Source organism: Pygocentrus nattereri, chromosome 2 (assembly GCF_015220715.1).
Source record: "Pygocentrus nattereri isolate fPygNat1 chromosome 2, fPygNat1.pri, whole genome shotgun sequence".
Taxonomy (NCBI): domain Eukaryota; kingdom Metazoa; phylum Chordata; class Actinopteri; order Characiformes; family Serrasalmidae; genus Pygocentrus; species Pygocentrus nattereri.
Genome location: NC_051212.1, coordinates 1,286,115 through 1,302,919, shown reverse-complemented (window position 1 = coordinate 1,302,919; position 16,805 = coordinate 1,286,115). Strand labels below are relative to the sequence as shown.

The 16,805-nt window shown below is 41.9% G+C and overlaps 1 pseudogene; it reads left to right on the top strand.

Annotated features, from left to right (window-relative positions):
- Positions 1 to 16,805, top strand: part of LOC108413175 — a 250,452-nt pseudogene that overhangs the window by 1,657 nt on the left and 231,990 nt on the right.

Genomic DNA, 16,805 nt, shown 5'->3' with positions numbered 1-16,805 from the left:
TTTCTTGGAAACGATTATATTTTATCAGACTGCTGCAAAATGGGAGCAAAACCAAAAGTGTGTTTTATATGTTTTTGTTATACTATAATCGTGTGTATGTCTGTCACACTGTGACTCCTTTTTGTATAGATTAAGGGAGATATATTGGATCATTTGTATTGCTGAAAGATCCAGCTGTGAGGCCTCAGATGTTGCACACCAGCTGAATATCTCTCACGCAATAATTAAAAAAAAACCCATGATCTTCTGCCTGCCTCCTTCAGAACTACAGTGAGTCAACAGCACTCTATCTGCAGCCCCTTCACACCTCATCTCTGGCTGTGATTTGCAGTAGAAAGTCATTTTGAAGAAACCAAGAGGTTCAACATGGTTCTGGAAAAATTCCTTACATATTTCATACTGATAAAGTTACCACACATAAAATAATGATCTTGGTCTTTGATGAACTTGTAAAATAATCATGTCCTGCTGAAATGACTCCAAGAAGCTTTAAGTATGTATGACTTTGTATGACTTTAATAAGCACCATATCAAGTCTGGCTTTTCTTGCAAGGTCTATGTGTGCTCTTACTGGATTTTTGCCATCTGTGATCAATGTAAAGCACATATTTGCTTTCTCTTTTGTGAAGTGTACTTTATCAATGCTAAATATTCAGTCCTCAATAAGAACATTATCTACTGCATGTATTAAAAAGCTACTACAGCTGATTTAATGAATTTTGGGTGTGTGGGAATGCTGTTGAGCAACAGGTGGCCCCCAAAGCCTATTGAACAAATAACTGTAACAAGTCAATAATTAGGTTGCATCTACTGTACCAATCTGTCACCTCAGTATACAGTAAAATAAAAGTAAGTAAAGACAAATAAAATAAATATTCTGTTAAGTATCTTGATCCCTGATCAAACTGTGTTTTTCCTCCTTGTGTTCTTCTCTAGAATGATCTCCTTTTGCAAGGCTCCTGCTCCTATTGACCACTTTCCTGAACATTTTTAAATAAAATCCACAAATACATCAAGAAGCTGCTGAAATAAGGAAAGATTCAATATAAGATGGTGTCCAGAAGCTCCAGTACCCAGGCAACATCATCTGATGTCCACATGACCACAACTCGCAGTCCAACAGAAAAGATCACAGGCAAAAAAAGAACTCACCAATGTTCAGAGTGTGGAAAGAGTTTTACTAAACGGAGAAATCTCCAAAAACACCAGCGCATTCACACAGGAGAGAAACCGTATCACTGCCCAGAGTGTGGACAGAGTTTTATGAATCGGAGTAATCTCCAAAAACACCAGCGCATTCACACAGGAGAGAAACCGTATTCCTGCTCAGAGTGTGGACAGAGTTTTACGAGTTCGAGTAATCTCCAAACACACCAGCGCACTCACACAGGAGAGAAACCGTATTCCTGCGCGGAGTGTGGAAAGAGTTTTGCTGTACAGTATAGTCTCAAAACACACCAGCGCACTCACACAGGAGAGAAACCATATTCCTGCTCGGAGTGTGGAAAGAGTTTTACTATACAGAGTAGTCTCCAAAAACACCAGCGCATTCATACAGGAGAGAAACCGTATTCCTGCCTGGAGTGTGGAAAGAGTTTTACTGTACAGAGTAATCTCCAAAAACACCAGCGCATTCATACAGGAGAGAAACTGTATTCCTGCTCGGAGTGTGGGAAGAGTTTTACTATACAGAGTAGTCTGCAACTGCATCAGCGCTTTCACACAGGAGAGAAACTGTATCACTGCTCAGAGTGTGGGAAGAGTTTTGCGATACAGAGTCGTCTGCAATTGCACCAGCGCACTCACACAGGAGAGAAACCGTATTACTGCTCAGAGTGTGGAAAGAGTTTTGCTTTACACAGTAGTCTCCAAACGCACCAGCGCACCCACACAGGAGAGAAACCGTATCACTGCTCAGAGTGTGGACAGAGTTTTACTGTACGGAGTAGTCTCCGAAGACACCAGCGCATTCACACAGGAGAAAAACCATATCACTGCTCAGAGTGTGGACAGAGTTTTACTGCACAGTGTACTTTCCTAACACACCAGCGCATTCACACAGGAGAGAAACCGTATCACTGCTCAGAGTGTGGAAAGAGTTTTCGAGAAAGTGGTTCTCTCAAGAAACACCAGCGCCTTCACTCCTGAGAGAAACCTTTATTAATCCAAGTCAAAGGGGAAGAGGTCATTTTCAAGTTTCAACCATGAAGAGCCTTGATTCAGTTCCATGACTAACTCTGCCGTTCTATATGAGATAAAGGGTCCAGATTGAAACCTTCATCTAAACTGCACAGTGGAAAGTTGAGTTATACTGTTCTCACTGCATAACAATCACTGAACAAAGGCAGATGAGTAGTTATCCACAGTGGTGGACGAAGTACACAAATCATTTACTCGAGTTAAAGCAGAGAGACCCAATGTAAAGTACTACTCCAGTAAAAGTAGAAGTTCCTCCCTTTAAACTTAAGTATATCCATCCATCCAATTTCTAAGTATTGAAAGTAAAAGTATTAAGAGGAATTATGGCTCCAATATCCTAGTCATTTTTATAACAAGACTCTTGCTTGATTAACCCATTTAGGTGAAAATACTCCAGTATCTCGCTTGGTAAACCAGTCTTTTAATAGAATGTCATTAATTACTAATGTTTATTCAAATTGTCAGAAGAAGAAAACACTGAAGGCAAATAGTTTCCATCAGGAAGAACTGAGTGGCTCTGAAATCACTTTTTGCAAACAAGCAAAGTTTCAGTTTAAGATTTATTTGCAACTCAGTTAGAAGTTCAAATTTAATATAAACTTGCTTTAAACTCAGGATCACAAATGAGTTTTATTTACTATATGTATGTGTAGGTCTCTGTTTGTAAATATAAACCATCTCAAACTAATTTACTATAAAATGAAATTGTGTTTGTATAAATTTCAGAAAAAAACACACCAGTCACGACTGCGTATGTGTACATATTTCTATATTGTGCTCTATTTGCATAAAGTTAGTTCATTAATGTTTTCTTTTTTTTTTTTTTTTTTACATTGCTGCACTAATGTTGAACCATGTGTTAGCACTAGGTCGGTATGACCAAAAGTTCAAAACAAGCTCAAAAGAAAGTGACTGCTGTGCCCTGATTGGTGTTCTTGCTTCATGCTTCTTTCATTTTAACACATTACGTTTTTATACACACAGAAACCTTTCCACTAGTGGAAAGTTTGACTATGTATTCATGCATTTCATTCTCGGTGACTATGGTCTTATGCCATTTAGATATGAATCACTAAATTATTATGAAATTTAGTTCTAGATGGCTTATTCCTGTTTTGTTTTCTCCTGTTTTGCTCTTTTTATTCGACTGTCTGCTTTTGGTTCAAGTGGCCTGGTTTGGATCATGTATTCAGGAAATGAAATAAAAAGCTTAAATATGCATGCCCATTTGGAGTTGTGCTTTCCAGGTTATGTTGTGTAATTGGCATTGAGTGTCAAATAAAATAGAACTACTGGATCTTGCACTCTCCTACTGCTCACTATGTCTTAGAGGCCTATATCCCTATTATCTACACAAACTTCTAGGATCAATATGAATGCCCATCGAATTATCTGTGGGCTTTGTTACTTGTTCTGCAAACTGGACCCCGGTACCTTTTGCCTCCTCTAGAATTTCAACCGTCAGTCTTACAAACCCACAACTGCTCCCTAGACCCTGTAGATAGAGCTGAGTGTGTGTGTGTATTCACTAGTGAACATGTATGTAGATGTTTCACTACATGGATTGGAGAAATGCAGAGGTCTAATTCCTCTGTGTGCAAAAACAGTTGGTCAGTGGTTTTAAATCATAAAAGTAGGCTTTCTGAATGTGCTCTGCAATTAGTCAGGCTTCACTAATTAATAATCTGACCACTCAGGAAGTGCCCCAAAGGTTCTGTCCTTGGACCCATCCTTTTTATATTTCACATTTCACCTTTAGATCAGATCAATCACAATCTCAGTGCATAACTTAGTGGGCCCTAAAGCTTTAGCTTCAAACTTCAACGTCAATGTCAACAGGTTAGCTGTTAGATCAGTTCAAGTCATTAAAAACCTTGATTTCATCTTCATCATAATTGAGCTTCACATTAAATCACTAAGACCGCATTTTATTATCTGTACAATATTGCTCATCCCCACCTTAGCAATGCAATTGCAGAAATGCTGGTAAACACCTTAAACTCCTGTAGATTAGCAGAGCCCTTACATATACATATATACTCTCACACCCAGAGGCAAGGTAGCATGTCCAATTGGTCTGGCTGCATGTCTTTGACATGTGAGAAGGTGAAAGAGCAGTGGAGCAACATTATCATTTACAGTAGTTTACCCCAAAAAATAAGGCACACACTGTTTACTAATTTCAAATGGTGGTTGAGTAGGAACCAAAATGTGTTAGAAGGAAAAGAAACAGAAGAAGAAGCAGAGGAACCCAACCACATACACTCACCGGCCACTTTATTAGGTACATTATGTTCAATTGCTTGTTAACACAAATAGCTAATCAGCCAATCACATGGCTGCAACTAAATGCATGTAGCCATGTAGAGGTGGTCAAGACAACTTGCTGAAGTGCAAACCAGAATGGGGAAGAAAGGTGATTTAAGTGACAGAGAATAGTCAGAAAAAGAGAAAATATGCAGTGATTAGGCAGTACCTAATAAAGTGGCTGGTGAGTATAGATATATAAGAATAAATATAATATACATATATACAGAGTGAGTAGAGAGCATACAGTGAGGTAGTACATCCTGTGAGAGCAACATATGTAAAGATAAGTATGCAGAGTAACCTTGTCAAATAATTATTGGTGCCAGTATAAGTAGTGCAGTAAAAGACTGTACAAATATGAGTAGCAAAATAATACTAGGACAATACAATACAGTGAGTGCAAAAAAACCTCTTCCTGAGCCTGCTGGTGTGTGTAATGCCTGCCATTTTGGAGGGGGATGAAAAGGAAATGTAAAATGTTCTCAACGAAGGGGAACTGAGCACCTGTGATGCATTGGGCAGTTTTCATCTGCTGGACTGCTGTGTGGGCAGATGCAGAGCAGTTACCAGATCACACTGAGATGCAGCTTGTGAGTGTGCTTTCAACTGGTGAGCTTTCTTAAGGTTCTGTAGGAAGAAAAGACAATGTTGCACCTTCTTGGCCAAAATGTTGGAGTTTACCACGAGGAACCAGGTAAAATCATCAGATTTGTGGATACCAAGCAACATGAACTCTGACACATGCTCTATCTCAGATCTGCAGATTTAGATGGGCCAGAGTGCTTGGCTACTACTCTTCATGAAGTCTACTATGATCTCCTTGGATTTCTATGTGTTGAGCGCCAAGTTGTTCTCACACTATGCTGCCAGATGCTGCATTTCGTCCCTGTAGGCCATCTCATCATTACCTCTGATCAGATGTATCACCATGGTGTCATCTGTAAGTCCAGAGCCATAAACAGGAACAGTCATAGGTGAACAAGGAGTACAGAAGAGGGCACAGCACACAGCCTTGTGGCACACCAGTGTTCAGGGTGAAGGAGGAAGAATTTGTCTAACTTAACAGACTGTCTGTCAGTCAAGAAGTCCAGAATCCAACTGCACAGAGACATGCTGATACCAAGCTGGCTAAACTTTAAGATCAGTTGGGGGGGATCCCTGTGTTAAATGCTGAACTGGAAGCAAGGTGGATCAGTAGAGTGTGGAGCGCCGTGGAAATGGCAATCTTTTGTTGACCTGTTGCAGCAGTAGGTAAACAAGTGAGGGTCCAGTGTAACAGGCAGACAGGTCTTCAAATGTGAAAGAACTAGTAGGTAAGTGTGACAAGTCACCAAAAGCTGAACTAGTCAAATGCTTTGTCACTGGCACAATAGTGGCCATCTTCAAGCTAGTTCGGACAGCTGCCTGAATCAACAACAAAATGTCTTTAAAAACACCAACCAGCTGCTTAGGACAGGCTTTTAGCACATGACCAGGTACTCCATCAGGGCCAGCTGCCTTTTGTGCATTCACCTTGCTCAGAAGGTAGCAGACATCAGTGGTGCATAGTGTGAGTGGTTGCTTATCAGGTGGTAAATCTTTTTGGAGAAGACCACCTTATTTCTCCTGTCGAAGCAAGCATAGAAGTGGTTAAGCTGATCGCATGACAACCGGTGACAAACGCCACCTTCAGCACTGCATCTTGGAGGCTTGTGACAGCACAAAAAATAAAATAAAATAAAATGACTTTTGACTCACTCTGTATAAAGGATTACAGACTTACTAACAATTAATTTTGACATTTTCTGCAGTCAGTTATTTTCATGTACATTGTGACAACATTGGCAAAGTCTCCTCTCACACTGACGCATGTGAGACTGGGGGGTTGAACTTATGAGGTATAAACACAAAAACAACAGCACTTACGTTCCATCATTGACTCAATACTTGAATATCACTGGCTGGATCACACAAGAAGGAATAAGGAACATTAACAGTCATAGTTAAGTGAGACTAGACTATGGAGCCTGAACTGGCAAACTCATCTATCTACAATACTAAACTACCAAAAAATATACAGGTCACTCCCCTGTATCCATGAAATGTCAGTCTTAAGGTGATATGCGCTCCAAATTATCTTGGCTTTTTCTACACTAACAGAACCCATCCTCCTTTGGTCAACACTGGAAAGCAGACAATAACAAAAGAGCGTTATGTACAGAGAATATTTTAACGTCAATGTAAAATATTAAAATACAGAAAAAGGGAAAAGCAGGTGAACCAATGGCTATCATGAAATTGTTCGAGCCTGCGAAGCAGCAGTATGCATGGACGTCAAACTAGTCCAGAAGACAGGCGAACAGTGAGCACCCCACCCGCACCTTGGCTCCTCAGACCATCTCCCTGTGATGCTGATTCCAGCATACAAGCCCGTGCTGATCAGGAAAAAAGCCACCATGAGGCAAGTGAGGGTCTGGCCTGCAGGAGCTATGGAAACGCTAAAGACTGCTTCGAGTGCATGGACTGGGACATATTGAAGGCAGCAGCCACCAAAAATCATCACATGTGGGTGGATACACCAAGGATGCATATAACACAGCACCCCTCCCACCCTTGGGCAAGTCGGATCACAATCTGGTACATCTGCCTGTCTACAAACACATTGTTCACAGGTGTCCTGTCAACACAAGACAGGTGAGAAGTTGGTCTGATGGGGCCTATGAAGCTCTGAAGGACTGCTTTGAAACAACAGATTGGCAGGTTCTCCGTGACACACATGGTGAGGATGTTGATGGTCTCACTGATCTCTGTTTGGAGAACACTGTACCCACCAAGACTGTATGGCCAAGAACAAGCCCTTGATTACCCCAGATTTGAATGCCCTTCTGGAAGAAAAGAAGAGGGCATTTAGATCTGGAAACAAAGAGGAAATGAGAGGACAGAAGGAGCTGTGCAGGCAAATCAGGGAGGGCAAAGTCCAGTACAGGAAGAGAATGGAAGGCCAGCTGCAACAGAAAAATGCAATTGGAGGGGTCTTAAAATCATCTCAGGTTTTAAGAAGCCCAACAAGCAGCCTGTAGGAATCCTGCAATGGGCAAATGACCTCAATTCCTTCTTCAACAAATTTAATCTGGTAGCTGACCCTCCCTCTGCCCAGCTTGCACCCCTGCTTTCAGCTCCCAGCATACAGCCCCGTGCTTCTCTGTCCCTAACCAGAGAACAAGTGAAGAAGGAACTAAGGGAGAAGAAGGTGAGGAAGGCAGCAGGTCCAGACAACATCAGTTCTGGGATCCTGAGGCACTGCATAGACCAACTACCAGGGATTAGAGTGGAGGATGCAATAAAAAACCTCTTGCTCATCCTGAAAAGGTGGGAAGCACTGTTAGAGTCATGTTCTTTGATCTATCACGTGCTTTCAACACCATCAAGCCCAATCTACTAGGGAGCAAGATGGAGAGAGCAGGGGTGGATCACCATCTCATCACATGGACTGGACTAACTCATAAACAGATTGCAGTATGTGTGACTTAGGACTGTGTATCAGAAACACTGCTCTGCAGCACAGGGGCCCCACAGTGAACAGTCCTGGCCCCATTCCTCTTCACCCTTTACACTGCAGTCTACACCCACAACACCTCAACCTGTCACCTCCAGAAATTCTCTGATGACTCTGCCAGCGATGGCTACATCTCAGATGACAATGAAAGGGAATACAGAGACGTTATAAGGGATTTTGTAGACTGGTGCCAGCAGAATTGCCTCCAGATTAACACAGGTAAAACCAAAGAGCTGGTGGTGGATTTCTGCAGGACTAAGTTCTCCTCACCTACTCCAATGAACATCCAGGGAAGGGAAATTAAGATTGTCAAGACCTACAAGTACCTGGGTGTTCATCTAAACAACAAACTGGACTGATCTAACAATACCCATGTCCTTTATAAGAAAGGACTCCACCTGCTGAGGAGACTCCGGTCTTTTGGAATACAGGGTGGACTTCTCCGCTCATTTTATGACTCTGTGGTGGCATCAGCCATCTTCTATGGCATTGTCTGCTTTGGAGGTGGCTTTAAAACAGCAGACAAGAAGAAACTGGACAAGCTTATCAGGAAGGCTAGTTCTGTCCTTGGTTGTGCACTGGATCCAGTGGGGGAAATGACAGAGAGGAGGATGTTGGCCAAGTTTGCATCCATAATGGACAACCCCTCTCACCCACTACAGGAGGCATTACAGGTCCTTCATGATGTACTAGAAGGCATTGTACCAGTGGAATTTTGTGCCTTGCAGACTTTATTTCCAAGAAATATATCGCACTGGAAGAACTTAACAGCGCAATACAAGGGTTTCCTTTTAAAGTTTCAGACAAAACAAACCGTCCACAAAAGGTTCCACCAACTTTTAGAAAGAACAAGACTGTAGGGGGCAATGAACATTGGGTGGTTCCTGCCACTCCTGATTGGGCATCAGGTTCCAGAAGGTGATTAAACAAGGGAATTAGTTGTTGAACTAAAAGACTTGTTGAAATTAATGTCAACACCTTTTTTTCACCCTGGCAGACCAAAATATCAGACCACAGATAGTTGCTTCTGACAGTATTCCCTGAAAACAAACTGCGTCCCAAGCATCACTTCATTGAACATTATCCTCAGCTCATTAAGAAATTTGGACCCCTGACTGAGTTTTTGATTATCATGTTTGAAGCCAAACATTCTTTTTTCAAAAACGTCTGCAATGCATGCAATTTTAAAAACATTCTGCTTACTTTGGCCTCGAGGCATCAGCTTATGTTGGTGTATTATTTTGAAATGCCAAGCATTTTCAAGCTAGAGATAGAGACTGCAAAGGATATGTGCCTGGACATCTTGGACAGTGGTGTTAGACACGTGATCCTGAATAGATTCATGTTCACTCTGTTGGATTGACTCCTAACATTACCTTAATTGGCACAAAGTACTCAAAGGGAATGATCCTCTCTGGAGGAAGCAGAAGTGGACTACCAGATTTCGGAAGAATTTTGGAAACATGCATTGTGCTGGACACTCAAATTTGCTTCATTATCAAACCTTTTACAGCATACTTTGTGGAGCATCTGTGGATTTACCATGTTGTGAATAAAAGCACTGCTGAATGTCTTTTGGTAAGACCAGAGAATGACTCAATAGTCTCAATGACTACATGTCACTTGTGTCATACCTTGTTCAGGGGTGCATGCTCATCACTCCCAGGATGTTCCTGCTTAATTAAAGCTTCTGTAAGTGTTTTTTGTTTGTTTTTCTTTATGTTCTATAATGCTACAAATGCAGTGCACTTTGACAGCTTCAAAGAAATGTGTATCCTGTGGCGTGATTAAGAACTTTTTAGGGGACATTTAACATGTGCGAGATGGCTTGCTGAGGAGGGAGTTATGACGTCAGGTCCGTTCAAACCCTACCATAACTTTCTTAGATATCTGTAGTGAAGCTTTTCACTGGGCAGAAGAAGGTGAACATATTAGTAGCCATCGGTCCTGTGTGTGCTCATGCAATACTTATAGTATAGTATACTTATAATACTCAGAGTTCAGATGAGTTGGCAGAATTAAAGGAGATCATTTGAAAGCAGCAGACACAATTAGATGCCATTATGCAGCGGCTGGAGGATTCTGCAGTGTCTAGCAATCCTAGGGGTGGCTCCTTCAATTGTGACTTGAGATACCAGTTCCAAGCTGATGGCAGACCCATACGTTTGCATTGCAGTCAATCTGGTCACATTGCCTATTTCTGTAGGACTGAGTTAGGAGTAAACTCCATTACTAGAGGGGCATCAAGCCTCATAACCTCACAGCAGCAAGAAAACTAGTTCCCCCCGCCACAGGAGCCCAAGTGTCAGGAGGGGAGAGTCGGGGCGCTAACTTATCCTGTTCGGCTCAGCTGATTGGAAAATGTTCTGTAGTGGAGATTATGATTGGGGGTGTAGCTGTGTCATGTTTGTTGGACACGGGATCTATGGTGAGCACCATAACCTCAATTCTTTGAAGAACAAATACGTGGTCAGTTTCGGCAGACCCTTCAGTCTTGCCCTTGGTTACAGTTAAAAGCCGCCAATGGCTTAGACATACCCTATTTAGTACATCCAGAAGTAGATGTATGTATCCTGGGAAAGGTTTTGCCTATAATGGGTATACTGACTACCAAGAGCTCTAGTGACTCAAACATTCACCTTTCTAAGAACTCCATCCCAGGTCTGGTGGGAATGAATATAATTAGTCAGTACTATAATGAGCTTTTTGTACAGCATGGGAATGCTTTCTTCCATTCTTTAGACACACAGCCTGCAGGTCAAGCATGGCAGCAAGTATTTTCTGAATGCCAACAGTTGGAGTGGACTCTACAGGACGGTAGAGTAGGTATGGACCGAGTGCAGCGTGGCCTGGCGGTGCGAGTGCTGGCAGGTACTATGAAACTGGTGTCAGCATCATGCTCTGAGGGGTTGGGATCTGCCCTTTTGTCTGGTTTGTTGGAGCCAGTGTCCTTCATGGAAGGAAAGTTGCCTAGCAATCTTCTTGTTCCTTCTGCTTTTGTATCTGTGGTGCATGGGGTTGTACAGGTACCAGTGGTTAATGTTGGCCTACAAAATAGGTGCCTCCAGCCCAAGTCGTGTTGGGTGAACTTCATGTCGTCCAGTCTTTCTACAATGGTAGTACAGTACAGGTCCAAAAGGATGAGCAACATCACGTAGTCACTATTCAGTCTGTCCAGAGGGAAGAAAATGGTCACAGTGATTTTTCCCAGCTTAGTTGGCCTACTCTTTCTTCTGAGGAACAGGGGGCAGCTCGTGCCCATTTGGAACAACATAAGACTGTCTTTAGTCAGTATGAGGGAGATTTAGGTTATACTACATTGGTTCAGCATACTATCCCACTTTTGGATTCAGCCCAAGTGAGGCAGAGATACCGGCACCTCCCTCCATCTCAATATGACTTAGTTAAGGCCCATATACAGGAGTTGGTAGATCATAAGATTGTGAGCCCCAGCACTAGTCCTTATGCGTCCCCTATAGTGGTTGTCCAAAAGAAGGACGGGTCAATACGCTTGTGTGTTGACTATCACCAACTTAATGCTAAAACATGTAAAGATGCCTTCCCTCTGCCCAGAATAGAAGAGTCATTGGATGCCTTGAGTGGAGCCAAGTGGTTTAGCACATTAGATCTAGCTAGCGGCTACAATCAGGTCCCAGTAGCAGAGCAGGACAGCTCTGCGTTTTGTTCACCCTTTTGTTTGTTCAAATTCCCCCAGATTTTGGGTTATGCAATGCGCCAGGCTCATTCCAGAGGTTGATGGAATGTATATTTGGAAATCAGAGTTTTCATTCATTACTACTGTACTTGGGGGACCTTGGTCATCTTATCACAGACTTTTCAGCAACAAGGGCCGCATTGATCATTATTGGGATGAAGCTTGTGAATGAGGTTTCCTCACTCTGAAGGACAGGTTAGTCAGTGCCCCTGTGTTGGGGTATGCTGACTTCAATCTCCCCTTTACAGTAGAAATTGATGCTAACCATGCAGGTTTGGGGACTGTTCTATCTTAGGAACAAGAGGGGCAACGGCAGCCTATTGCATTTGCTAGTCGTGGTTTGCGACCTAGTGAGCGTAACGTCAAACTACAGCTCAATGAAATTGGAGCTCTTAGCCTTTAAATGGGCAGTTACAGAGAAGTTCAGAGAGTACGTCCTAGGTAACCAGTTCACAGTTTATAATGATAATAATCCATTGAGCTACCTAGCGTCAGCAATGTTGGGTGCTGTAGAGCAGAGGTTGGTGTCCCACTTAGCTTTGTTCAACTACGATATCAAATATCTTCCTGGGACAGCCAATCATAATGCAGATGCATTGTCACAGCTTCCTGCTGCCACTGACTCATCTCTGTCTGAGGGAGTAGCAGGGATTTCCCTTCCCTTCCAACTCCCTAACCCTGGGTCTACGCCAGAAGGTGATGCGCAGTGTGCAGGATCTTTTGCCGTTGATGCCACTCCTGTTCGTAGCACGGCTGACCTAAAAGTGCTGCAGGCTGCAGATTGTTGCATTGCTGCATTTTTAGTGTATTGGAAGAGAGGCTGGATGCCAACCGCTGTAGAGATGAAGAAAGTGCTGGGAGTAAAGGAATTGGTAATGCAGTGGAATAAGTTTGTAGAAAAGGAAGGTGTCTTGTACAGGAAGGATCAGTTACCACCAGCCAGACAATCAGTTTTGCAGATATTGTTGCCAGCAGCATTGCAGGCTGAGGTCCTGACAGGGTTCTATGACAATCATGGCCACCAAGGGGTGGATTGTACCACTGACATGGTACGTCAGAGGTGCTACTGGCCAAAGATGTGGCATGATATCTTGAAATGGTGCCACAAGTGTGCGCAGTGCTCTGTGGAAAAGCTAACTGTCCTAAGCTGAGAACTTTTATGATTAGCCTGTTGGTCACTAGACAATTGGAATCATAGATGGACCAAGATGGCGCCGGTGTATGTATGGCGACGTCTCACGTGTGCTACCTGTTTTTATGTTTTTATTACTGTTCGTGTTATTGTTTAGTCAGTTGCGTGCTGTGTCCATTAGCTATAATCGGGAGACGTTGTTGAGTATTCGTGCCCGGCTATTGGAGGGCTTTGTTGGGGAAAACGGCGCGTGTGATCCCCTTTTTCAACCACCACTACTTCTACCGGTGGCATCTGAGGTTTGTTTCTCCTGTTGTAAACAACGGAGTAGACGCAAACAGCGGCGGAGGAAACGAGGGAAAAGAGGTGGCCTCCTGCTCCGGCTGCGTGTTCAGTGTGATCGCCGCTCAGGCCTGTTATATGGATTAAATAAATACCGGCTTCCTGATGGCGTAGACAAGCGTCTTAGATACTTTCTACTGCGACGCTCTTTAGAGGAGCGCTATGTTTGGCTGCAGCCGGTGTTGCCAGCGTTACACTCCCGTGCGTTTACGGGGAAACCCGTAATCAGGTGCGGCGGAGTGAATTCAAATAACTTACGTGAAATTCCCTGCCTTTCGCCATCGGACATGGGACATGTATCTGATTCTAAGTTTGCGCTTTTCAATGTCAGATCCTTGTCAAATAAGGCGTTTGTTATGCGAGACTTTATATCTTCCCGTGACTTGGATTTTTTGTGTTTAGTAGAGACGTGGCTTAAACCTGGAGAGTACTGGCACTTAAATGAACTATGCCCCCCTATTACTCCTGTTTAAATTCCCCAAGGATATCAGGACGTGGTGGTGGCTTGGCTGTCATTTTTAAAGACTCTTTTAAATGTCTGAATGTCTCTGTTGGGGTTTTTACAACTTTTGAACTGCTGTGTTTTAAAGTACCTGGCAAAAATCCAGTATGCTGTGTGGTCATTTATCGCCCTCCTTCCACGTCTTTTAGCGGTTTCATGTCAGAATTACAGGACTTGCTGTCTTCCCTAGTGCTGGAGTATGACAAAGCATTGCTGCTGGGTGATTTTAATTTTCATATTGATGATGACTCTGATGGACCTGCCCTAGAATTTTTGAACACCTTGGAATCCTTTCATTTTGTTCAGCATGTAGTTGGCCCAACTCATAATCGGGGTCACACACTGGATTTGGTGTTCTCTCTAGGAGTGTGCCCTCACTCTGTTTCTTTGGTAGACCTATTTGTGTCAGACCATAATTGTATTACTTTTAATATGCGCTTATTTATGAATAAGGCTAGCCCCAAACGCTGTGTACGGTTTCGGGTTTTTAACAAAGACATAATATCACAATTTTTAAATGAGTTCACACGTGTTAGTGAACAGCTGTCTTTCTGTACTGGTGTAAATGATTTGGCTAGCTCTTTTAATTCTTTATGTTTAAGTGTTTTAGATAAGGTCGCTCCTGTTAGAATGAAGATGAAATCTCTTGTGAATTCTACCCCATGGATTAATGAGGATATCTTGAGCTTGAAAAGGATATGTAGGAGGGTAGAACGGGAATGGAAAAAGTCTCAACTTCAAGTTCACTACTTATATTTGAAGGATTTATGGTCTATTTTTAACAACAGAATGAGGAGTGTAAGAGCCAAATATTTTAATGAGTTGATAACTGCAAATATACGTAATCCAAGGTTCTTGTTCTCTAGGATAGACAACCTGGTTAACGGGGTGGCTGTGATTACACCTAGTTCTGAGATTGATGCTGAACAGTTTTTAAGATTTTTCTTGGATAAAATCAAGGCTCTGAAACATAATATAGCAATTTCTTCTTGTTTAAATGGTGATGTGGCTCCTCAAAATGAAGGAGTTGAAATTTTCACTCAGTTTTCTCCCATTTCCCTTGAGGAATTAAAAGAAGTTGAATTGTTTACATCCTTCAACTTCTCCTGGTGACATTCTCCCAGCTACATTTGTTAAGAGCATTCTCGATTCTGTGGGCATTTATCTTCAAGAAATAGTGAATTTGTCACTTAATACGGGCTGTGTGCCAGATTGTTTTAAATTGGCGATCGTGGAGCCGATTCTCAAGAAACCTGGTCTTGATCCGATGGATTGTGTAAATTACAGGCCAATCTCAAAGTTACCTTTTATCTCAAAAATTCTTGAGAAAGTGGTCACAAAACAGCTGCTGTTCTTTTTAGAAGAAAACAGTATTTTTGAGAAATTTCAGTCAGGTTTTAGGCAAAAACATAGCACTGAAACAGCGCTTTTGAGAATATTAAATGACCTCTTGATGAATGCAGATGCTGGGGAAGTCTCTGTTTTAGTTTTATTGGATATAAGTGCAGCCTTCGATACAGTTGATCATAATATTTTAATAGAGAGGTTGCATCAGTGGGTTGGAATATCTGGAACTGCATTAGATTGGTTCATTTCGTATTTGACTAATAGAACCTTTAGGGTATCTACTGGAAGAAAGTTATCTTCATGTGCTGATCTAACGTGTGGAGTTCCACAAGGTTCAATCCTTGGTCCTATACTATTTAACTTATATATGCTCCCCTTAGGTGACCTGATTCGTCGTTTTAATATCTCTTATCATTTTTACGCAGACGATACACAGCTTTATCTCTCTGTTAAAAGGAACGACTTCAGGAGATTAGAGAGTCTCACTGATTGTATTAAAGCAATTAAGGATTGGCTGAGCTGTAATTTCCTCAAATTAAATGACGGGAAAACAGAAGTATTGGTTCTGGGTTCTCAAAAGGTTGCTGATAACCTAAAGAAGGAACTTGGGTTATTGGCTTCACAGATAAACCCTTATCCCAGAAACCTCGGAGTCATCTTTGACTCAGATCTTAATTTCTCAATGCATATAACAAAGCTGGTGCAGGCCTGTTATTTTCAATTGAGAAATATTGCCAAAATCAAGAAAATGCTCTCCTTCCAGGACACAGAGAAGATCATTCATGCTTTTGTATCATCATGACTTGATTATTGCAATGCACTATTTACATGTCTTAGTCAAGGGGCAATGGCACGGCTGCAGCTGGTTCAGAATGCAGCTGCCCGGGTACTTACCGGGACTAAAAGAAGGGAGCATATGACCCCTGTACTGGCATCTCTGCATTGGTTGCCTGTTGTTTTTAGAATTCAGTTCAAAATTTTGTTTTTAACATACCAGGCGGTGCACGGTGATGTGCCAAAATATATTTCAGAATTATTATCACCGTATCCTAGTACCAGATCACTAAGGTCATCTAGTCAGGGGCTCTTAGTAGTCCCTAGGACAAAACGGAAACGAAAGGGAGATTGTGCTTTTTCTGTGTATGCCCCCAAATTGTGGAATGCTCTGCCTTTGGATGTTAGACTAGCTGGATCAAAGGACATTTTTAAAGGAAGACTCAAAACGCATCTCTATTCATTAGCTTTTGGTCACAGGTGATGCTTTTGTTATTTATTGGATAGTGCTGCATTGTTTTTATGGTTTTATGTCAGTTTTATGTTGTTTATGAATGTAGCTGTACTGTTTTTATAGTTATATGTATCTGTTTTGTTTTATCATTCTATTTTTAGTACTTGTTTGTGAAGCACTTTGTAGCTGTGCTTAGAAAAGTGCTATATAAATAAATGTTTACTTACTTACTTACTATTGGAAATAATTGCAATTGATTAACTGATTCACAGTTATGAAATAAGGCCAGCAATGGCCTGGAGAACACATTAGTTCTTACTGATGTATTTTCAAAGTTTACACAAGCTTATTCAGTGCCTGATCAAAAGGCTAATACCTTGGTAAAAGTGCTCCCTAAAAAATGATTTTATGTATATGGAGTTCCAAGGAGGATTAATTCAGATCAGGCCTGTAGCTTTCAGTGGGAACTGTTAAAGCTCCATTGTGAGATCTATG